General features: G+C 39.2%; 1 long non-coding RNA gene across 2 annotated transcripts; it reads left to right on the top strand.

The window, feature by feature from the left end:
* The first annotated feature begins 7,577 nt into the window (after nucleotides 1-7,577).
* On the top strand, nucleotides 7,578-20,378 carry LOC144365465 (uncharacterized). 2 transcript variants are annotated; one of them, XR_013423930.1, is made up of 4 exons: nucleotides 7,578-7,982; nucleotides 8,142-8,299; nucleotides 17,798-17,867; nucleotides 19,618-20,378. It is a non-coding gene; the product is annotated as an uncharacterized LOC144365465 (long non-coding RNA). The 2 variants fall into 2 exon arrangements; XR_013423931.1 differs by lacking the exon at nucleotides 17,798-17,867.
* The last annotated feature ends 3,757 nt before the right edge of the window (nucleotides 20,379-24,135 follow it).

The following is a 24,135-nucleotide window of genomic DNA, read 5'->3' as shown; positions in this document are numbered from 1 at the left end:
AATGGTGAGGCACTAAGCAACACAGTGAGAGCCTAAAATAGATGTGGTTCAGTGGACAAGTGCCCCTGAGTTCAATCCTTGGTACCAAAAAAAGAAAAAGAAAGAAAGAGAGAGAGAGAGAGAGAGAGAGAGAGAGAGGGAGGGAGGGAGGGAGGGAGGGAGGGAGGGAGGGAGGGAGAGAGAGAGAGAGAGAGAGAGAGAGAGAGAGAGAGAGAGAAAAGAATGAAAGAAAAAGAAAAAATGTATCTAGCTTACTGAGATAAAGTCTGGTGGTTTGGGAAATTCTTCAGCTAGTTGGATCTAGGCACATGGATTGAGGGCACATGATTATGGTCAACATTGCAGGTTGGCCTCAACCTGCTGCACTTGGAGTTCTGTTAATAGTAGCCAAATTAATGCTATGAAGGACTAATTATGTGGATTTAGTTCCAGCCTTTGGGAGTCAGGTTAACTAGAGTGGCCAATGGAGTGCATACTCATAGGAAATTTTTCCACGGATCTTACGTTTCTGCACATCCTAGAGACAGGGCCACTCTAGAGTATCGTTTTAAACATGATTGCATAGTGAACACTCATGGAAGATACAGTGTCTTCCTCTCAAGAAAACAGTGGTATTGATTACAGTCTTGTAAGACAGATAGCGTTTCCTTCCAAGAAGTAAGGCAGGTTTACTTCCCATTATAAAACATTCAGGTGCCATGAGCTAAGGTTTCCTGTAAGGCCACCCACTGAACATGCAGCTTCTTTGCCTCATTTGATAGGCACTGGGACTCAGGCTAGATTTTTAAAAAACAAGAAAGAAAGACAAAACAAAACAAAACACATCAATATTACAGGCATTATTATTATTATTTTAAAATTTTTGTTAGTTATTGATGGATCTTATTTATTTGTTTATATATGGTGCTGAGAATCGTCGAACCCAGTGCCTCACATATGCTAGGTAAGCACTCTAGCACTGAGCCACAACTCAGCCCCTATAGGTATTATTTTTGTAATGAGTAATAAAGTCTTTTATCTGTGATTAAAGGGGGTTGTGACAACATTCATGGAACTGTGGCTAATTAATTTGTTAGGTTAAAAGTAGAATAAAATCTTACATTCTTCATAGTTCTTAACCATCATATTATCAAAATTGTACATTTCCTTTTCCTGTCTTCAAAAATTATCTCAAAAAAAAAATGTCAGGGCTGGGGTTGTGGCTCAGTGGTAGAGCACTTATCTAGCATGTGTGAGGCACTGGATTCGATTCTCAACACCTCATATAAATAGGTAAATAAAATAAAGGTCCATCAATAACAAATTTAAAAAGAAAAGAATGTTAGAGGTAAGAAGGATACTATTTATCCATGGAATTTGAGGATTGAGTAGGGCATCCAAGTGGAGATAACTAGTAGAGGTGGGGTATTGCAGTATCTGCATGTAAATGGTATTAAAGGCATGTCTTTGGAAGAGGTAACCAGGAAAAACTTATACTTTGTGTGCTGAAGTCAGTTCACAACTGATCAGAACATAGCCAATTGCGTTAATGCCCTTCCTGATTCTAAGTTCAGTGCATGTTGGTAACTTGAGATTGGCCACAGTGAAATAATTTACATGATGAAAATTAGCAAATGCTCCAAATCAAGACTTCCCCTTGAGATATGGTTGTTATCGGCATATTATAGGGTATAGTATAGATAGTAGGTGTTGGGGACAAGTTTCTTAATCTATATTACTTTCTTCTCCCTGTTGAACCCATGGGCACTTTACCAATAAGATACATCCCCAGACCTTTTTATGTTTTATTTTCAGACAGGGCCTTGCTAAATTTCTGAGGCTGGCCTCAAATATGTGATCCTCCTGCTTCAGCCACCCAAGTCACTTGGTCTACAGGTGTGCTACAACACCACAGTTCTTTGATCTATTTTCTTCTTCTGTGAAATATGAAGAATAATCGTGCCTATATCATGGGATTGTTTAGAAGACTGAGAGAATATGAAAAACATGTACAATTATCCATAACAGAATCTAAGATGCTACCAAATTAAAGCTGCAGCATTGTTTTTGGTTGTACTACCAAGAAAGAAAAAAAGAAAAAAAAAAAAAACACTGTTAAGTAAATTGGGCTTCTTACCACATTGCTTTGTTTTTGTTTGTTTGATACTGGGGAATTGAACTCAGGGATCCTTTACCACTGATCTACATCCCCAACAATTTTTATTTTCAATTTGGAGACAAGGTCTTCTTAAGTTGCTTAGGGCCTTGCTAAATTATTGAGAGTAACTTTTAAACTTTTGAGTTGCTGGGATTGTAGGCATGTTCCACTCTGCCTGGCTTTACCGCATTGATTTTAAGATATCTCAATTGCAGGGATGGTAAGGTGAAAAAATGTCTGTCTTGGAACACATTAAGTAGAGCAGCATGCTTATAACATGGTTCACTAACAGTACATTTACTTTATGACTAGTTCAAATGTGGATGTATGTAGTAAAAGTCATTTGTCTAGTTCTATCATTTTAATCATCAAATCAATAAAAATTTTTAGCAATAAAAATACTAAAAAATCAGATGGTTTATATTAATGGATGATCAGTATATAAGTAGGTAATAAGGAGAAGATTGGAATCATGGCAATTTTTTAAAAAGAAAAGCAAACATAAAATAGTGAATTGTGAATTACAAGATAATTTTTTTTAAAAAACATGATGATTCAAACATATGAGAAACATTTGTGAGACCATAGTGATAATACTTAAATCATAAACCAGTAAATGCAGAATTAGTCTTTCTGTAAACAGTCTACTCATATTGTAGGAAAAACCATTTGAACTTTTATATTAAATAAGGCAATGCTAAATGTATTTATTTCACTAATCTTGTACGTTCCAGAAAAAAGATAATGACAAAAGAAGGGAATTGGTTAAAGTGTAAATATCTTAAGGCAGTGGGAATGAATTTATGTTGTATAAAGAAAAATTCCTGGAAACAAATGAATGCAGGCTACCAAATTTAGAGAGAGAAGAGAAACAACCCTGTTTATACAAAAGAACTTAAAAAAGAAATATGGTTTATTTTCTTTTTCACACCACTGCAACTAAAAATAAAATAGAAGAATCTACTATAATTATGTGAAGTGTTTACAGCTATTTTACAGAATACAGAATTTTAAGCAGGCTATAAAATACAATGACCTTCAGAAAAACTTAACTCCAAACTCCTTAGAAGCAATCTCCAATTCTCTCTGTTGAAGCCTAATGTTTAGCATAAGATATGTTTTTTTTGACCTCAAAATAACCGCAGGATTTGGCACATGGTTGCTCAGTTTTGCTAAATGCATACTTGCCAACTGACCACAATCCGGCACACTGTTCTGCAAATAGTTTGCAAATCACTTTCCAGATCATGAAGGGGAAGACACTCCCAAAAAACAGTGTAACGAATGTAGCATGAAATTTTGAACTAGGAGATGGGTTTCTGATGTGTCATTCAATGTGTCCCTTGAGCAGCAGTCTGTGAACCTGGAGTTCTTAGAGCAAAAGGGAACAGTGAGACTCATCTTTCAGAAGCCACAAGATTCCTGAAGAAATCAGAATATACTTTAAAAGTACTTTTAAAACTGTGAAATTATTTTGCAATATAATAAATGAATTATTATTATAATTACTTGTTATTGTTCATTATAAATTAATATAAATGAATTATTTTTATTAATGCTACCATTCGTACTCTTATTTGTCCTGTGAAACTGGCAAAGTGGCAGTCACCAAATCAATGCATGATGAAATTGGAACAAAATTCTGTGCAAAATAACCATGAAGATATATTACAGTATCTTAAAAAAACAGTGTTTCCTTTTATATTATGGAGTCTGAAGGAATGCTAGAAAAAATCACAGGCTTTTAATTCAGAGAGATATTTGAATTTGGACTTAATTTCTTAGCAAGAGTGTGTTGATGGGAGGGTTATTTAACCTCTCTGTGTCTAGGGAACCCACCAACCAAGCTTGTGGTGGTAATTCCCACATATAAAGGGCCTGTCTCAATAAATTCCAGTCTCCTTGGGCTGGGGTTGTGGCTCAGCGGTAGAGCGCTTGCCTCACACATGCAAAACCCTGCGTTTGATCCTCAGCACCACATAAAACAAAAACAAACAAACAAACAAAAAACGTGAAATAGAGGTGTTGTGTCCAACTAACACTAAAAAATAAATAATTAAAAATTTATTTTAAAAAATTCCAGCCTCCTCCCTGTGCTCTCAGATACTTTATATTTCTTCCCTACATTTTGTAGGGAGCATTGGAAGCTCTCAATGGCGTTATGGGCAATGCCTTTATAGCCCTGTCCCTCAGATTTCTACTCTTCCAGTCTGCTCATCAGGAAACAGCCAAGAGAAACAATGCTCCTTTCCCACTAGTTGAGACTACTGAGTATAAATTAGAGGAGATGAGAGAGGGAAATCTGGAGTTATGTTTTGTGGTGTTATAGGAGCAAAAGTAAAGCTTTATCAAATGTTAGTGACATTTATTCTACTCTTTGTATGAGTCAGGCACTGAGTTGTCTTTATATAGATGTTTTCTTTTAATCCTTACACAATCTTGCAAGGAGGATTCATGTATTGTATTAGTTTCCTATTGCTGCTGTAACAAATAAGTACAAATTTAGTGCCTGAAAGTAATATGAATGTATCCTCGTAGAGTTTTTGAAATCACCAGTCTAAAATCAGTCTGCAGGGCTGTATTCCTTCTGGAGTCTCAGGGGACAATCCATTTCCTTGCTTTTTCAGATTCTAGAGTATTCTCATCCCTGCATCACTCTGACCTCTGCAGCCATCACAGCGTTTCCTTTGGCTCTCTTGCCTTCCTCTTTCCTGTAAAAGGACCATTATGATTACTTTGAACCTGCTCAGATAATCTAGGATAATCTCCCTTTCCTCCTGAATCCTTAATCACAATTGCAGAGTCCTTGATTGCAATTGCAAAGTGCCTTGTCATGCAAGGTAAGGTATGCACAAATTTTGGCAGATTAAGATATGGACATCTGGGCTGGGGATGTGGCTCAAGCGGTAGCACGCTCGCCTGGATGCATGTGGCCCGGGTTCGATCCTCAGCACAACATACAAAACAAAGATGTTGTGTCCGCCGATAACTAAAAAATAAATATTAAAAAATTAAAAAAAAAAGATATGGACATCTTTGGACTGAGGTGCTCAGCAGTAGAGCACTCACCTAGCATGTGTGAGGCACTGGGTTCGATCCTCAGCACCAAATAAAAACAACTAAAAATAAAGGTATTATGTCCAACTACAGCTAAAAAGATATTTTTTAAAAAAGATATGGATATCTTTAAGAGGGTGGGGCTTATCATTCTATTTCCCACCATGCCGGTCTAACATATGTGGGAGTTGAAACATATACAAAGTCCTAAGCACTCAAATTGTGCACTTTGTAAATCAGAACCCAAGTTCTAAGTGTTGAGCCCAGATTGAAGCCTCTGTTCTTTACCCAGAAGTACATACCACTGTTTTTTTGTGTGAACATATGTATTTCATTTGTGAAATGGTTATTGGATTGATTACGGTGACAACTATTGATAAATAAGGATCAGCCATGGATTTAGTTGCTACATTGTTTCAAGTACCAGTAGCCACATTTATTATCTGCTGTCCAGCTGATCATCTTTAAGAAAAATTTAGTACCTGGTTAGCATCGTGCCAGTTTTTACCAAGAATTAAACAAAGACCCAATTCATTTTCCTTAAGGGAATTTCCAAAGTGAACAGCATAAAAATTCCAAAGTGTGCATGTCAGAATAAAGCCCAGTAGGATTGCTACCACATCTAGGGATGGCAATTGGCACATTAATTCATTTGGAATTGTTTTGTGGGACTTCAGTGATGGGACTGATGACTTAACTCCAGTTACTATATCTCACGTTATTTCAGAAAACTGAAATTGCTTCCTTTTTAATACTTGCTGGCTTCTGATAAAGGCTATTATAAAAGACAGCTGAAGAACAGAATAGGGCAAGGCGTGTGGGGAAAGATACAGAACTTCCATATCTTCTCTCTGGTAAATCACCCTCTAAGCACCTCCATGTTTCACTACATGGAAGTTCTTGTTTTCACCTTGAGGGTGTGGTGGTGCAAGACTGTGATCCCAGCTACTTGGGAGGCTGAGGCAGGAGGATTGTCAGTTCAAGGCCCACCTGGTCAACCTAGTGAGTCCTGTCTCAAAATAAAAGCAAAAGAGCTAGGGACATATCTCAATGGTAGAAGGCTTGCCTAGCATGCTAGCATGCAGGAAGTCCTGGATTCAATCCCCAAGACTATCAAATAAATTTTATATATATTAGTTTAAGCCCACTTACAGGAATTCAAGCAATAGTGATTTCTATGGATATGAGTTCTGATAAAACAAATAACTGCAGCTGTTCCTCACTAAAATTGGTCAAAATGTTCCCCCAGTGTTGGAATATACAGGGACTTGTAACAAGGGCCCCAATAATGAGCTTGCTAAACCCTTTAAACATCAACTATTCTCATTGATTCCTGTTGCTAGATTTTGAGACAGCTTTCTTTCTAGCAAAAATGTTGCTATTAATATCTTGGAGTATGGGAAACCTGGAGGGATAAGAAAGAAGACACAACTGTGGGGTCTCAGGATAAGAAAGTAGGGAAGAGAAAGGGAGAGGAGAGAGAAGAGAATGAAATAGGAGAGAGAGATCCTGTGAGTGGAAGAGAAGAGAAGGAAATCCCCCAAACAATAGCACCTGCCAACTTCTTCTTTTTTTGTTTTTTTAAATTTTTTTCATTGTTTTTTTTAGTTATACATGACAGTAGAATGTATTTTGATATATACATACATGGAGTATAACTTCCCATTCTTGTGGTTGTACATAAAGTGGAGTTATACTGGTCGTATATTCATATAAGAATATAGGAAAGATGTCCAGTTCGTTCTACTGTCTTCCCAATCCTCATCCCCCTCTTTCCCCCATTCCTCAGTTCAATCCATCCGGTGAGCCTCCACTCCTCTCTGTCCCCCTATTGTGAGTCAGTATCCACATATCAGAGAGATATGCCTTTAGCACCTGCCAGCTTCTATCAGTGAGGATGGAACAACAACTTCATTCCTCTTTGGGGCCCTTCATTGATTTTTTTTTTTTTAATTTAGGAAGATCTAGAATAAGATGCCTTTAAAGGATCTATGCTAAGACTGACATTTCAGACAGGGTATCTGTTTGTTACTACTAATGTAAGGTAGTTGACTTCTCTCCTGGTCTCTGGCTCCTGGGCTAAAAATAGTTTTGGAAGGAGGGAGGGACTGAGAAAAGAAAGGAAGGGAGAGAAAGGGCACAAAGACCGTTCTTAAAGCAAACACCCTGCCTTGCTGGAATGGCTGGACTCCCACCGCCAGTTGCTGAGCTGGCCCAATGGCCTTTGATCCTTGGAGAATGACTCAAATCCCTACCCCACTTCCCGCCAGTTTCTGGACTGTTCAGATTACACAAGCAAGTTTGAAAGTGCATGAAATGCATGCACATGTGGATGAAAAATTGCCCTTTGGCCCAGGGCTCTAAAACCCACAGGACACTTGGGGAAACAGGCAACCAAACTCATTTCATGCCAGGGAGAGAAACTGAGCTCCTAGAAGCCCGGTGCATCCTGGCTGTGTCAGCAGGCTGCCCTGTTGGTGGTGGTAATGTCACTTTAAGGGAGATCTGGCCCTGGAAAAATGCCATATTGGAGAGGTGGGAGGAGTCAGAGAAGGAAGGCCCTGTGTAAAAAAAAAAAAAAAAAATGTTGAGAAGCTCAGCTCGACTAATATGGCCATTATTTACTCCTCTCCTTGAATGCGAAGCTTCAGTCTCTCTCTTAACTTTCCTTCTCAGTCCTTCCATGTTTATGGCTTAGAAAATAATTAATGGCCTGCTTTTAACTCCAACATGATGTTCCTGTTTATATACCCCCTACTCTGCAATTCTCACTCCTAATTCAATTAAGGTATGTGTGTCTGGTGTGGTTTTTGCTTAGCTCCTCATAGAATTCAGTACATGTAATATATTATCCCCAGAAAAAAAATAGAGAAGGGATGTCACAAACAGGTTTACTCTGGATGATTACTTCGTGTATCTTGCCAGATCATGAATGTCCATCTTTCAGTTCTTTCTCTATAGGACGAGGATTAAGTGTTTCAGAAGTATTAGCTAATGGCCCACGGCCTTCACTTCATTTCCTTGGAGAAGATTTATCTTTCTTTGTGTCTGCGCTGGGTAGCACGCTTACTGGTTTGGGAAACGCTCTTCTGCACCATAAACACAGTGAGTGATGAGCAAAATGTTGTCATTTTTCTTACCTGCGTCACTGCAGAAAGCAAACTATTTGTTAACTATTTCATGAAGGCATTTTTTAACTGACAAAAATGATAAGTGATGGAAATGTAACAATCAATACAAATTGTATAGGACAAATTGTATAAAAGATTATTGCTGGACAAGGTAAAGTGGGAGGAGAGTGGGGAATGGGAATGGGAAAAATAGTAGAATAAATTGGGCGTAAGTTTTCCTGTGTTCATAGTTGAATACATGATCACTGTAACTCTGTATCAGGTACAATCATAAGAATGGAAAGTTACTCTCTATGTATATATGATGTGTCAAAATATATTCTACTGTCATGTATCACTAGGAAGAATAAATTTAAAAAGTAAAATTAAAAAAATAGAAGGATTAAAAAACAACAACATTCTTGCTATTCTGTGTGCTACCATATGGCAAGGAATGACAGTTTTTAAATCTTTAATGTTGACCCAGTTGTCTGAGCTGATTAAAGAAATGTGTTGGCCACTCAGGAGGAAGCCCTGGGGGTTGATGTGGGCTGTTGAGGATTTACCTGCTCTAAAACAGGGAAAATCCTTCTGTGCGGCACTTTTCTATTCATTGTGCCTCCAGAGGTCTTCGAGGGAGCAGTACACTAGTGAGATAAACACCGTTTTGAACATGAGCCAGATCAATACCATGCAAGGGCCTGTACGTTTGTTATTTGATTGATGCACTCTCCATAGCAATTCTCTGAATTTAATAATATCCCAATTTTACTTCTCCCCTTCTCTCCTGGAGCTGAGGATCAAACCCAGGGCCTGCGGCATGCTAGGCAAGTACTCTACCACAGAGCTACATCCTCAGTCTCCCAATTTTACTTTTGATGGAAACATCTAGGCCTTATCAGTCTTTGATTATAAATTGGGTCATGGTTTTGTTTTCAATCCTGAGGATTGAACCAGGGCCCATGCATGCTAGGCAAGTGCTCTACCACTGAGCTATAGCCCAGCTATCTTTTTTCTTTGTGTTGGGGATTGAACCCAAGGGTGCTTAACCACTGAGCCATATCCCCAGGACATTTTTCTTTTCATCTTTAGAGACAGGATCTTGCTGACTTGCTAAGTGCCTTGATAGGTTACTGAGGCTAGCTTTGAACTTGTGATCCTCCTCTCCTGCCTCAGCCTCCTGAGTTGTTGGAATCACAGGCATGCACCACCAGCTCTTTTTATTTCATTTTGAAATAAGGTTTTGCTAAGCTGCCTAGATTGGTCTCTAAATTGCAATCCTCTTATATCAGCCTTCTGAGTAGCTGAGATTACAAAAAGCGTGCACCTGAGTTGGTTCATGAGGTTTTTTGTTTGTTTGTTTGTTTGTTTGTTTTGTACTGGGGATTGAACTCAAGGGCACTCGACTACTGAGCCACATCGCCTGACCCTTTTTGTATTTTATTCAGAGACAAGGTCTCACTGAGTCGCTTAGGGCCTTGCAGTTGCTGAGGCTGGCTTTGAACTCATGATCCTCCTGCCTCAGCTTCCTGAGCCACTGGGATTAGAGGCATGTACCATTGGACCGGCTGGTTCACAACTTTAAATGCTCAAGTTATGAAATTTTGGACTCCCACCCAAGAAGGGACAAGAAATAATCCCTCCTTGTCCCCTGTATCTGGTGAGTGCTTCAGGGATACCTCCTTGTACGGCACTGAAGATGGCTCATGTTCTTTCTCCTCAGCCCCTGTTGCTGCTGCCCTGGAAGGAGGACAAGCCAGAGCAGGGAAGGAGAGGAGGAGGAAGAAGAGGGGGAAGAAAGTTACTCCTCCTGGCGTGGCCACATGAGTGACATGCTGTGTGCTTTGCCTTTATTACCCACTTATCCTAACAAGAGCCCCAGGAGATGAGTATTATTACTGTCCCCAGTTGGTGGAGCTGAGGAAGGATAGGGCCTCTGGGAGGCTAAGCCACAGGCTCAGCTAGCACTAGGGAGGCATCTGCCACAAACTCAGGGTTGTCTCCTCCTGTGCCCTGTCACTGTTCAGCTGCTGTTTGTATTACATTACCACTAGAGAACAGTAGTAGGCTCACTATTACTACCTTAATAGTATGCATTTTATTTACATGCCTTTTTGTTCTTCCACAGAAGAGTAAATACCCACACAAATTCTGTTCAACACGGTTGTCATCATCAGCCTGGACTGCTAAAACAACTACCACAGACTAAGTAGCTTAAGCAATAGATACTAATTTCTCAGTTTTTTGTTGGGGGAAGTTACGGAGGATTTTGCCCAGGGGTGCTTAACCACTGAGTCACATCACCAATCCTTTTTATCTTTTTTATTTTGAGACAGGGTCTCGTTAAATTGTTTAGGGCCTGGCTAAATTGTTGAGGCTGGCCTCAAACTTGTGATCCTTCTGCCTCAGCCTCCTAAATCGGTGGGATTAGAGGTGCATGCCACTACTCCAGGAAATTTCTCAGTTCTGAAGGCTGGAAGTCCTATATCAAGGGACTCAATGACTCCGTTCCTAGGAAGGGTACAGAGGCTATTTTCTTGCTGTGACCTCATATGCTCAAGAGAGAAAGAGAGTTCTCTCTGTATCTCCTCTTTTATGGCATTGATCCCATTGTAAGGGCTCCACCTCTTGACCTTTATTTCCCAAAGGTCTTACCTCCACGTACATCTCACCAAGCATTAGGGCCTCCACAAATGGATTTTGTGGGAATACACCATTCAGTTCACAGCAATGATGAACATTGAAACTATTTAACAAGAGATATGTGGGTCTTTTTTCACACCAGAGCTATTTTTGTTGTATATAGTCTTACATATGGGGTATTATTTAAAAACTTAAATGTTACAAAAGTGAATTTTTTCTATGGTGACCACATGTGCAGGATTCCTCAGTACAGTCTTGGTTTATGCCTGTTGTCCTCAGTTATTAATAACAGCCCCTTTTACTCTCAAAAGTGTACTGGCTTAGACGATGAATCATGGTTACCTTTCTTATTACAGATATTTCAAAAATATATTTCTGGGTTGAAATTTTTTGATAGTTTTTAAAGGTGGGTGATGGGTATATAGGTGTTCACTTAATTTTCATAAGAAAATATTAAATATATATCTATAATTAGGTTTTTACAGTCACAGAATCTTTTGGCAGCTGGGGCAATCAAACCCAGGGCACTGCCCATTTGGCAAGTACTCTACCATTGAGCTACATCCCCAACCCTACAGTAATGATTTTAACAAATAGGGGGCAACCACTCAGGAAAAACTTGGAATGGAACCACCCTTTGACCCAGTTATCCCCCTCCTCAGCGTATACCCAAAGGACTTAAAATCAGCATTCTACAGTGATGCAGCCACATCAATACTTATAGCAACTCAATTCACAAAGCTAAGCTATGTAACTAACCTAGATACCCTTCAACAGATGAATGGATAAAGAAAATGTGATGATATACACAATAGAATGTTATTCAGGTGTAAAGAAGAATGAAATTATGTCATTTGCTGGTAAATGGATAGAACTGGAGACTATCATGCTAAGGAAATAAACAACCAAAGGACAAACGTTTTCTCTGATATGCAGATGCTTACTTTCAATTCAAGGGGTGGGGTTCACTGGATTAGACAGAGGGGAGTAGGGGAAGGACGGAGGGACAGGAATAGGAAAGACAGGAGAATGAATCAGACATTACTTTCCTGTGTTCATATATGAATATACAACCAGTGTAACTCCACACTATGCACAACCACAAAAATGGTAAGCTATACTCCACGTATGTATGATTTATCAAATACATTCTATTGTCATGTATAACTAAAAAGAACAAATAAAAAATATTTTTTAAAAATAGGGGGTAAAATTGATTTTTGGCTCAAGCAATCACCTTTCTTTCACATATAAAGGAATTTTTCATAATCAGGTGTGGTACCACATGCCTATAATCTGAGCTACAGAATTGGAGGCTGAGGCAGGAGGACTCTAAATCAAGGCCAATCTGGACAATTTAGTGAGGCATTGTCTCAAAATAAAAATTTAAAAGTCTGGGGATATGGCTGAGTGGCAAAGCACTTGCCTAGCATATGTGAGGCCCTGGGTTTAACTTTTAGTATCAAAGAAAAAGAAAGAATGATTGATAGATTAGAGTTCTCTTTTCATATTCTTGAAGAGTTGTCAGTAAAGCCAGATCAATGGTGCAAGTCTGCCATCCCAGCTTTTCTTAAGGCTGAGGCAGGAGGATTGAAAGTTCAGGGGCTAGCCTCAGCAACTTAGTGAGATTCTGTCAACTAAAAAAGGCTGGGAAATAGCTCAGTAGTAAAGGCCCTGGGTCTAATCCCCAGCACTGAAGGAAAAAAAAAAAAAAGATTTGTGAATGAAAAGCGTCAATTATATTCAAATTATATTCAAAAAATTCTGAACGAATGAGGAAATAAAAGACTCAAGAGAATCCTGTCACCCAATAAAGAATTATTTTGTAATTTTATCATCATCATCCTTATTTTCCTTATGTGCAAATGCATATATTTATATAGCCCAAGAGGCAACATAATTTATATAATTTTATCATCTATCAAGCAAGGAAAATGATACCACTTCCTGGAAAGCTGTCCTCAATATGAATTCTAAAATGTCATGTGAAGAATATGTCTTGTTGCCTGGCATAAATAAACACACACAAAATATTACTATTTTATCAGCTATTGCCATAATTATTTTACGGTCAGGTTAAGTATTATATTAAGTAAAGTGTTAAATGGCAGCAGATCAAAATACTCTTAGAACTCAACACTTTATATTATGCTAATTATTTTTTTGTAATTAAAAAAAAAAACCAGTTGGGCGCAGTGGCATATGCCTATAACCCCAGCTGCTAGGGAGGCTGAGGCAGGAAGGTCGCAAGTTCAAAGCAAGCCTTAGCAATTTACCGAGGCCCTGAGCATCTTAGTGAGGTACTGTCTCAAAATAATAAATAAAAAGGGCCGCGGATGTGGCTCCGTGTTTGAGTACCCCTGGGTTCAACCCCTGATAACAATAACAAAAACCAGAACATTGATGGGCAGCATTGGAGTAAAATTTATACTGAAAAGATTCTTAAACAAAATTTGCAGTTTTCCATGAATTCATCCATCCATCCAGTCAGTCATGAACTATTTTTTGAATGTCCCCTGAGTGCAAGGTAGGACCAGCGGAATCAAACCAGGCAAGGTGGGCAACTCCAACATAGCAAGAAGTAGTGCACACTAACATGGTCCCATACACAGATGAAGTTTACTTTGATGGAATTAAGTGATCCTGGTTAAAATATAAATTTTCTCATTAATTACGACTATTCCTTTCTACTCTAGCCACAGAGTATTTTTCCAAAAGTTTTTAGCAAGAAACACAGATGTCCTTTTTTCAATTCTATACTTTCTATGCCTGGAGGCTTAAAACAGGGTAGGAAATTCTTCCTTTCATTCTTTTCAATTTGTCTCCAGCCTTCAAGCCTCTAGGACTTTGAAATAAATCAATACTGAATTCATTGATTTAGGCATTACAGCAGAACAAAGGAACATAACAGACTAGGCAAGGAATTAAAACCTTTGGAAATACATTTTCCCCCAGATCATCCACTTTTTTCTTATTGGAACAGCAGCAGTTAACAGTATTCTTGCCAGAGAATTGCCATCATTTTGCTTGCAAACAAGCTAAAAACCATTGCTATGTCTTGAATGGGTCCCCTAGAAAGTTCAGGTGTTGCCAATGATAGTATTAAGAGGTAGGGCTGGGCACAGTGGCGCTCGCCTGTAATCCCAGCATCTTGGGAGGATGAAGCAAGAGGATGAAGAGTTCAAAGCCAGCCTCAGCAACTTAACAAGGGCCTAAACAACTCAGGGAGACTCTGTCTTAAAATGAAAAATAAAAAAGGCTGGGGATGTGGCTCAGTGGTTAAGCACTCCTGGGTTCAATCCCCAGTATAAATAAAAAAGGTGGGTCCCTTAAGAGGTGATTAGGCCATGAGGTTTCCTCTCTCTTAAATGGGCCTTTGTTGGTAGAGGATTAAACCCAGGGGCACTTAATGGCTGAGCTACATCCCAGCTTTTTTTAATCTTCATTTTTAATTTTGAGATAGGGGCTTGCTAAGTTGCTTAGGGCCTCACTGAATTGCTGAAGCTGGGATTAGTCCCTTTTAAAAGAGGCCTCATATGGCATTTGACCAGCTTGCCCTTTGTCCTTCTGCTATGGTCCCCAACAGACTAAGGCTGGACTTCCTAACCTCCAGAACAGTGAGAAAGAAAATTCTATTCTTTATGAATTTCTCAGTCTAGAGTATTCTGCTGTAGCAGCACAAAATGGACTATGACAACTGTCAGTCATCCCTTTCCCAAATGATTTTATACATAGCAAATTGAAATTTCACCAATATCCACTAGTGTTTTAAAAAAAAAAAAAAGACACTCAGGGGCTAGGGATATAGGTCAGTGGTAAAGCATTTGCCTAGCATGAGCAAGGCCCTAGGTTTAATACCCAACTCCACAAAAACAAAACATTTTTTTTTTTTAAAGAAGGTACTGACTAGCTGCCGGGCACAATGGCACATGCCTGTAATCCCAGTGGCTCGGAAGGCTGAGGCAGGAGAATTATGACTTCAAAGCCAGCCTCAGCAACTGCAAGGCACTAAGCAACTCAGTGAGACCCTGTCTCTAAATAAAATACAAAATAGGGCTGGGGATGTGGCTCAGTGGTTGAGTGCTCCTGAATTTAATCCCCAGTATAAAAAAAGAAAAAACCAAGAAGGTACTGACTATAGGTATGGCACACACCTGTAATTCCAGCTACTTGGGAAACTAAGGCAGGAGGATTCCAAGTTTGAGGTCAATTTGGGAAAGATAGCAAGACCCTGTCTGTAAAGTAAGAAAAGGGTTGGGGATGTAGCAAGTGGTAGAGAATTTACCTAGCCTGCATAATGCCCTGGTTCAATGCCTAGCACTGCATAAAGAAAAACAATTGTAAAAAAAAGTGCATCATTTTATAAACTTGTTTTCACCCTAATCTGTAACAGTTTTCAAGGAATATGTATATATATATATATTCAAGTATATTACAATTAAATAATATCTGAGTGATAAAAAAATATTTAATGGATAATCCTGAACATGCAAAACAAATACTTTTACCTACTTCTGAAACGCTTACAGCATTTCAAACACACACAAATCTTCAGGGGGGGAAAAAGCATACACCTGTGGAATTATGAATAGCAACCAGAAGCCGCTAAGTTTTCTTTTAGCTTTTTGATTCATAAGCAACAGGGAGCTCTATCTAGAGCTAGCATTTCAGTTGCAGACACAAATCCCAATTCAGACTGGTTAACAATAACTAGAACAGGATAATTGAAATGTAGGGCAGCCTTCAGAATGATTTGATTTGTAGCTCTGTGGTGTCAAAAAAAAATCTAGTTAGGGAAATTGTCAAAATGTCACACACTTCCCTGTATGTCATATTGTACGTGATCCTATGATGATACCTCCTGTCTAAAATTGAGCCTACCAACAGATGGTATGATTTCCAGAAAACCCTCTTAGCCTCAAAAATCTCACTCACTAACCTATCATCTGTTCTGTAGAATATCATCTTCATAAGATCTTATTCAAGAAACTCTGCATGGTGATGTGAGCAAAACATCTGGTACCATTGTACAGTACTAGTGCCAATCCCCCACTGCACAGTAATGGGGCATCAGCAAACCACTGACCTCAATAATTTTTATTTTCCCTGCCCACTAAATGGAGCACAAATGGCCAGGCATGGTGGTGTACACCTGTAATCTCAGTGGCTCTGGAGGCTGAAGCAGGAGAATCACTAACTCAAAGGCAGCCTCAGCAACTTAGCAAGATCCTATGCAACTCAATAAAACCCTGTCTCTAAATAAAATACAGGGATGTGGCTCAGTGGTTGAGTGCCCCTGGGTTCCATCCCCAGTATCAAAAAAAAAAAAAAAAAAGTGGTGGTGGGAGCACAAATAATGTCCCTTGACTTTTTAAAAGAATATCTAACAAAAACCTACCACAAATGTTTTACTGAATGAGGATACCTTAGAAGTCTTCCCTGGATATCAGAGTCGAGCTCACTGGTTTATCTCTCGTCTGTAATTGCTTTTGCCTACAATAGCAGAGTAGAGTAGCAACTACAGAGATGGCATAGCTTCTCAAAGCCTAAAATGTTTACTACATGATCTGGAACCTTCAGAGAAAAAAGGTATACGAACCCCTGCCCTAGAGGAGGAAATCTTTAATACCGGATCTCAGACTCACAAGAAGTCTGGGATTATTCTGGATTATTGGAGACCACCTATCTTGGGGAAAAGGGAAAGCAACTAAGGAACATCCATATTTTTACTCAAAGGGTGTCAGTCAGGGTCTCAAAGGGAAAAAGCTGGCCCTTTTAACTCAGATAATCTGAAAAGGGTTAGCAACATGGGACTATTTACAAATTGTGAATTTAGGAGGGTCGTAATTAGCTGGAACCAGCACCTAAGGTGATATTGGAGAGGAAGCAGTTTCCAGGAGATGGGAAAAGGGGTTCTTGTAGAGGTAGTGACCCTGAGAAAACTGGAGACTTCTAGTGAAGAGACACAGCCAACTGAAGGAGACCTCCCAGGGAGTGAGGCAGGGCAATAAATACCGGACTTTGCTCTCGGCTTCCTTCCCTTTCAGAGTGACAAGGACGTGGGAACTGTTCCATATCACACGGGCTTCTGGGCTCAGAGAGCAAGGAGGAGAACACTAGAAACTGTGCATGGCAGGACAAACAGAAACCAGATGGTGCAGAGAACAATCTTGGGAGGTTCAATTGGCAAAAGAAGGTTTCTAGATAGAATGATACACTGGTAGCAATGAACACACCTATAGCAGCCAGATCTTCATTTCTAAACAGCATCCTAAAATAACAGGATCGATTGCCTCTTGGAGAAGTGGCTGTCTCTAGGACAGGGACAGGAGAAATACAAGATGAGCCTGGATGATCTTGTTTTGCCAGAGAATAAAGAGGAGATCAAAGAATGAAGTGGAGCCAGGAGCAGTGGTGCATGCCTGTAATTCCAGCAGCTGGGGAGGCTGAGGCAGAAGGATCATGAGTTCAAAGCCAACCTCAGCAAACATGAGGCACTAAGCAACTCAGTGAGACCCTGTCTCTAAATAAAATTCAAAATAGGGCTGGGGATGTGACACAGTGATCCAGTACCCAGGACTCTCCCTCCAAAAAATGAAATGGATATGTTTAAAGAACAGTTTGAAAAAGTGCCCACTGGTAAACTCTGAGACAACTTGGACTAATATTTAACTATTTGTGATAGTAATAGTTACAGATTGATTCTTAGAGTAAATAGGAATACAAGAACACCTAATGACAAAACTAAACAATAAATGATTAAATGGGGAAGAATGAAGCTTTTTTAACCTTCTTTTTTTTTTTTTTAAAGAGAGAGTGAGAGAGAGAATTTTTAATATTTATTTTCTAGTTCTCGGCGGACACAACATCTTTGTTTGTATGTGGTGCTGAGGATCGAACCCAGGCCGCACGCATGTCAGGTAAGCGCGCTACCTCTTGAGCCACATCCCCAGCCCTTTTTTAACCTTCTAATGAAAGTCCTAAGTATATTGCTATGAAGTACCTGTGATTTATTTATTTATTTACTTAGTTATGTATTAATCACTGAACACAAAGTACTTACTAATTAATTTTATAGTGGAAAAATTTAGCAAATATCACATTAACCAAGTGATAAATGGAAACATCATCAATAATGAGACAAATCCTGTGCCCCAATGAGATGAAATATGAAAAATACAGCATTACCACTATAGCAACAAACAAACATAAATTTTGAAGAAACATCAGAGTAACCTAAACCTCAGACCATTAAATGATCATTAGCCTGTACTCTAAAAGTGATAGGTTGACCGGCATGGTGTCATACATCTGTAATTCCAGTGACTCATTAGGATGAGGCAGGAGGATGTCAAATAGGGGGTTAGCCTGAGTAACTTAGCAAGACCCCAATCGACTTAGTTGGATCTCAAGTTCAAAGCCAGCCTCAGCAACTTAGTGAGGCCCTTAGCAACTTAGGGAGACCCTGTCTCAAAAAATAAAAAGGGCTGGGGATGTGGCTCAGTGGTTAAGTACTTCTGGGTTTACTCCATAGTACCAAGTAAATAAATAAATAAATAATGAAAGATCTGGTGATGTAGCTCAGTGGTAGAGCACTCCTAGTTTCAATCCCCAATACTGAAAAAAAAAAAAAGACAATATGATACTGGCTTATAAGTAGACCTATACTTCAATGGAATACAACCAAGAGTCCAGAAATAGATCCATATGGACCAGGAATGTGGCTCAGTGGTAGAGTGCTTTCCTTGCATGCATAAGGCCCTGAATTTGATCCCAGTCCCCCCAAAATAAAGAAAGAAAGAAAGAAAGAAAGAAAGAAAAAAAGAAAGAAAGAAAGAATAACATAAATCCATGAATTTGTGGTTAATTTATTTATTTATTTTTATTTTTTGGCAAGGATACTAAATCTGTTCAACAGGGAAAGGATGATATTTTCAAAAAATGAGATTAGGACAAGTAGATGTCTACATGCAAAAGAATTAGGTTGGAATCCTACCTCACACCATATATAAAAATTAACTCAAAATAGATCAATGATCTAAATGTAAAAGCTAAAACTATAAAACTCTTAGAAGAAAACAGGGGGCTAAATCTTCATGACGTTGGCTCTGGCAATAGCATTAGGAGCAATAGCATTAGGAGCATTAGGAGCAAAAAATAATTTAAAATTGATTTCATCAAAATTAAAAACTCTGTGCTTCAAAGGACATTATGAAAATGTGTCCTTTGACACAGAGTAGGAGATTTTTGTAAATCATATGTCTTATAAGGAATGTATTTAAATCTTTAATCCAGAATGTATTTTAAAAAAAAATCTCCGTGAAAGATCTATAATAAGAAAACCTGAACACAGAAAAGAGTGTTCTACCTTTCTCTGATTACTGAATTAGCTTCATTTCAAAATTTTTGATATGTTTTCATTTTCATTCAGTTTGAAACATTTCCTAAATTCCCTTGTGATCTCTTCTTGAGTTCTTTAGAAAGGTGCTCTTTGATTTGGGGGAATTTTCTTAATAATTTTTTGGTTATTTATGTATTTACTACAATTCTCTAATTGACCTGAAGTCGGTCCAGACATGGAACAGACCAGATTGTGACCAGAGATTTAAGCTACTGTCCTCAATTCAGCCTATAAATCACAGGATGAATCATTTTGTCTCTCTCTGCCAGACTCTGATGTCTCTGTGTTTACTGGGTTGAAACTCAAGAGATGAAGAGAAGGGTATTTTCAAGAGCTCTTCATGAACTCCAACAAGACTGGCTGCGGGTGCTGGCTGCGGGTGAAGCTCAGTGGTAGAGCCCTTGCCTAGCATGTATGAGGCCTTGGGTTCAATCCCCGGCACCAAATAAAAGGGGAGATGGGAAAGACCTAAAATGCAAATCAGACTTGATATATTTGATCCCTCCCTGTGACTAAAATTTAGATTTCATTTTAAAACATGAAAATAATGATTTGAATGTTTCAGAACCACTGGAGTTGAAAATTCGCACATGGATGAGTTCCATGAATTCACATGCTTAATTGCTCATTAAGATGGTTACCTTGGCAACAGCAACATCAGATGACAGCTTTTACAATTCTGACCTAGAGAGAACCTTCTTAAAGTAACTCAACAGCATTAAGCAAAACATTAAGTAAAAAATGATGTCTTTACAAGCTACTAAAATTTTTATATATCAAATAAAAATTTCCTATCAAGTATAAAACTCTCAGAACTGTAGACATTAAATGCAGAATGTATAATTATTCTTTATTACAGTTGAATGGGCTTCTCTTATAAACTGTGGTATAATTTCCAATTTTTTGATCTGACCATTTCTGAAAAACAGAAAAAAAAAATGATACTGGTAATATCTATATGTGCAATTTAACCTTTTATAGGTATGCTGTCAATAAAACATTCCACTTCAATAAACATTTATTTTATCTATTATGCTGTTAGGTTTTTTATTTGGGTGGGGATTTTATTTGTTTGTTTGGTTGGTTGGTCAGTTTTTTTGGTATCAGGGATTGAACCCAGGGATACTCCATCACTGAGATATATCTCCAGCCCTATTTTTTATTTTTTTAGAGACAGGGTCTCACTGAGTTGCTTAGCACCTCACTTTTGCTAAGGCTGACTTTGAACTCATGATCCTCCTGCCTCAGCCTCCAGAGCCACTGGGATTATAGGCCTGTGGTCACTGCACCCAACTGCTATTAGGTTTTGAGACAGAAAATTGAGTAAAACACCATAACAACTTGAGAAGTTAGGAATAATTCACTTATTAATTCAATAAATACTATAGAGCACCTGTATTGTGCCAAGTAATTTTCTAAGAGTTGGGGATGAAAAGTGGTGCACAAGGAACAAAACAGACAAAAATCCCTGTGCTTATTGAAATTAACACCCTAATAGGAAAAAGAAAAGAAATCACATACTTGCTGGGCATCGTGGCACACTCCTGTAATCTCTGCAACTCAGGAGGCTGAGGCAGGAGAATTGCAAATTTGAGGCCAGCCTCAGCAATTTAGCAGGACCCTGTCTCAAAATGAAAAATTAAAAAATTAAATTAAATTAAAAAGGGGGGCTGGGGATGTGGTCCAGTGGTTAAGTGCTACTGGGTACAAGTCCCAGTATCAAAAAAAAAATAAAATTAAAATAAAACAAAAATACTTACAGATTTTAAAAAGTGTTACTGAGAAAAATTAAGTGGAAGGACAATAAAGAGAGAGAGAGAGAGAGAGAGAGAGAGAGAGAGAGAGAGAGAGAGAGAGTATGTGCGTGTGTGTTTTGGGGGTGGGACAATAGAAAAACTTCAATGTATTTAGAACTAGTGAGCTAGAATCCCCTTAAGTGCCCCCAGTTTGTTGGCAATATCAGATGGGAGGTCTGTCTGAAGTGTGCCATTTCCCTCCCGGGGATGTTGTTGACCCTAGCCATGACAGAGCGTCTTCACATCCTGCTGGATCTGTCCTGCACAACCCTGGTAAGCACCAGTGTTGGGACCTGCATCTTCTGACTAAGCCTCTGAGAGTCAGGGAACCTGAGGGTGGCACAGGAGTCAAGTTTTTCCTCCAGGGAGCATGTTTCTGAAGGTGTGTGGACTCTCCACACTCAGCGTCCTGGGCCACTGTAAGGGGGAAGATGTAGGATCTTTTTCCTGTTTTAGCTATGGCTGTCTTTCTGCATGTCTTTCTTCCAGCTTATAAAGACTTCCCTTTTTCTTCAGTTTGGGGAAGAATGTCTCTCCTTTTTGAAGCATCTTAGAAAGGACAGATGTCATTTCAAATCAGGTAGTCCAGGAAGGCTTCCACATAATGTACTATTTAAGCAAGGGCTTGAAGGAAGCGAGAGAGGGAGGCAGCCAGATCTGTAGAAGTAATTGCAAAGGCCCTGGGGTAGAAATGTGTGTAGTGTATTAAAGGTAAGTGATGCTAACAAAAAACACACCTATGGTAAACAGTAACTGTGGTAAATAAAATACTTGCAAGATAGAAGCATTTAAATTTCACATCATATAAATAACCTTTAAAAATTACTTTTACTATAAAGACTTCTACTGCATTTATAAATAGTGGCTACCTAATCAGTAAAATCATAAGGTAGACATGTTTATGTCCAGTTTATGCATCTTAAAGCAAAGAGAGAAGACAATTAGGAAGAAAAGTTGCTGGAACAGTAGCCCATGGCAATAATCCCAGCAGCTCTGGAAGCTGAGGCAGGAAGATCAAAAGTTTGAAGGCAGCTTCAGCAATGGCGAGGCGCTAAGCAACTCAGTGAGATCCTGTCTCTAAATAAAATACAAAATAGGGATGGGGATGGGGCTCAGTGGTTGAGTGACCCTGTGTTCAATCCCTGGTATCTCCCCACCTCATCCCACCTCCCACACCAAAATAGAAGAAAAAGAAAAGTTAAGCAACATGAATCAGAAAATGGTCATAGAAGCCTGAGTAAAAAATCCAGCATTGCATTGAACAAGTTCCTGAATTTCTCTTTGCCTCAGTTTCAACTTTAAAACGAAGATAATAGATACTCTGGTGCAGGAGAGTTACAGGATTAAACAGGAGAACACATACAGAAGAGTGCCTGTGAAACTTAATGGGTGTGCAAATCTCATTTAATACAGGATACAGGATGGGAGTCAGTGGCTCTGGGTGGTGTGGAAGTTCTGCAGGTCCAACCAGTTCCGGCATTGCTAGTCCTTAGGTCACATTTCCAAGTCAAATTGCGAAACTTCTAGAGCAGCGCCTGGCACACTGTGCTGAATAGATTGAACTGTCGTTATACTTCCACGCAGTTGGGCTGGCAGGGAACTTGGATGAAACAGTCAATAATTTACCCTCCTTCTCTATCAGATATTTCCAGACAATACTGTATCCCTGAAGAGAATTCTGCTGAGGCTGGGGATATGGCTCAGTTGGTAGAGTGCTTGCCTTGAATGCATCAAGGCCCTGAATCCAATCCTTAGCACCAAAAAAAAAGAAAAGGAAAAAGAATTGTACTGCATGGCATTCTGAGTTCAGGTGATAAATATGTGGATAGCATCATTTTCACTTTTATAAACTCTCAATAGCAATCTTGGATTAATGTTTTTAAACTACATCAAAGTACCTAATACCCTGTGCAGAGGAGGCATTTGATAAATGGTTGTTGGATAAAAGAATGTCCAGTCTGTCTAAAGAAATCATCCAGGGTTGAACCGTGCTGGTGGAGTTCGGCTTTATTTTCATACAGTGGCACATGTGCCAAATCACTATTCCCAGAACGTGGCAACTGTCCTCTAAAATTCAAAGTATGTCATTCTAGCCTAATTGCGTTCGAGTGATGCAAGGCGGACTCTTACACAACTGTAGTACTTCCTTCTCCGTTCAGCCCAGACTTCACATGCTAGCAGTGCCCTCTACTGCTCAGGAGCTGCTCTGCGCAGCAAAGTCGAGCACCTGGACCTGCAAAAAATCAGAATCCACACAACCAGATTCACTTACCACACAAAAGTCGTGTGTGTGTCTTTAAGGGAGAGAGGGTGGAAGTCAGATAGATGTTCATGCTGGTGAGGTCAGCTGCTGGGCAGCTCTACAAGAAGCCAACCAGGATCCCTGCAGAGGAGAGGAAATCTGGTTGCTGTTGACAGGTGCCCTTTCCTTCCCTGACAAGCACTGACCTTCAAACTTCCCTTTAGCCCTTCGCAGTTGCCTGTGTCTGAAATCCCAGTGGTTCAGGAGGCTGAATGCAGGAGGATCGGAGGATCCCAAGTTCAAAGGCAGCCTAAGCTACTTAGTGAGACTCTATTTCAAAATAAAAAGGGCTGGAAATGGCTCAGTAGATGACCACCACTGGGTTCAATCTCCAGTACAAAAAAAAAAAACAAACATCAATAACAAAACCCGCTCCCTTTCTCTGCCTCAAACATTTTGCTGCTGAATAATATTCTGCCATCCTCTTTTATCCTCCTCCTACTCTAAGTGACTTGCATGTGAGCCCTTTCCACCTGCTGCTCATTACACCCGCCAAATTAAATTAGATAAATTTGGAAAAACAAGACCTCTATACTATAGGGATACTGCCACATCAATGATCATAGCAGCACAATTCACAATAGCTAGACTGTGGAACCAACCTAGATGCCCTTCAATAGATGAATGGATAAAAAAAAAAAATGTGGCATCTATACACAATGGAGTACTACGCAGCAATAAAAATGACA

The sequence above is a fragment of the Ictidomys tridecemlineatus genome, chromosome 7 (genome assembly GCF_052094955.1).
Source record: "Ictidomys tridecemlineatus isolate mIctTri1 chromosome 7, mIctTri1.hap1, whole genome shotgun sequence".
NCBI classification, from domain to species: Eukaryota; Metazoa; Chordata; class Mammalia; order Rodentia; family Sciuridae; genus Ictidomys; species Ictidomys tridecemlineatus.
This window is presented reverse-complemented; position numbering and strand designations above follow the sequence as displayed.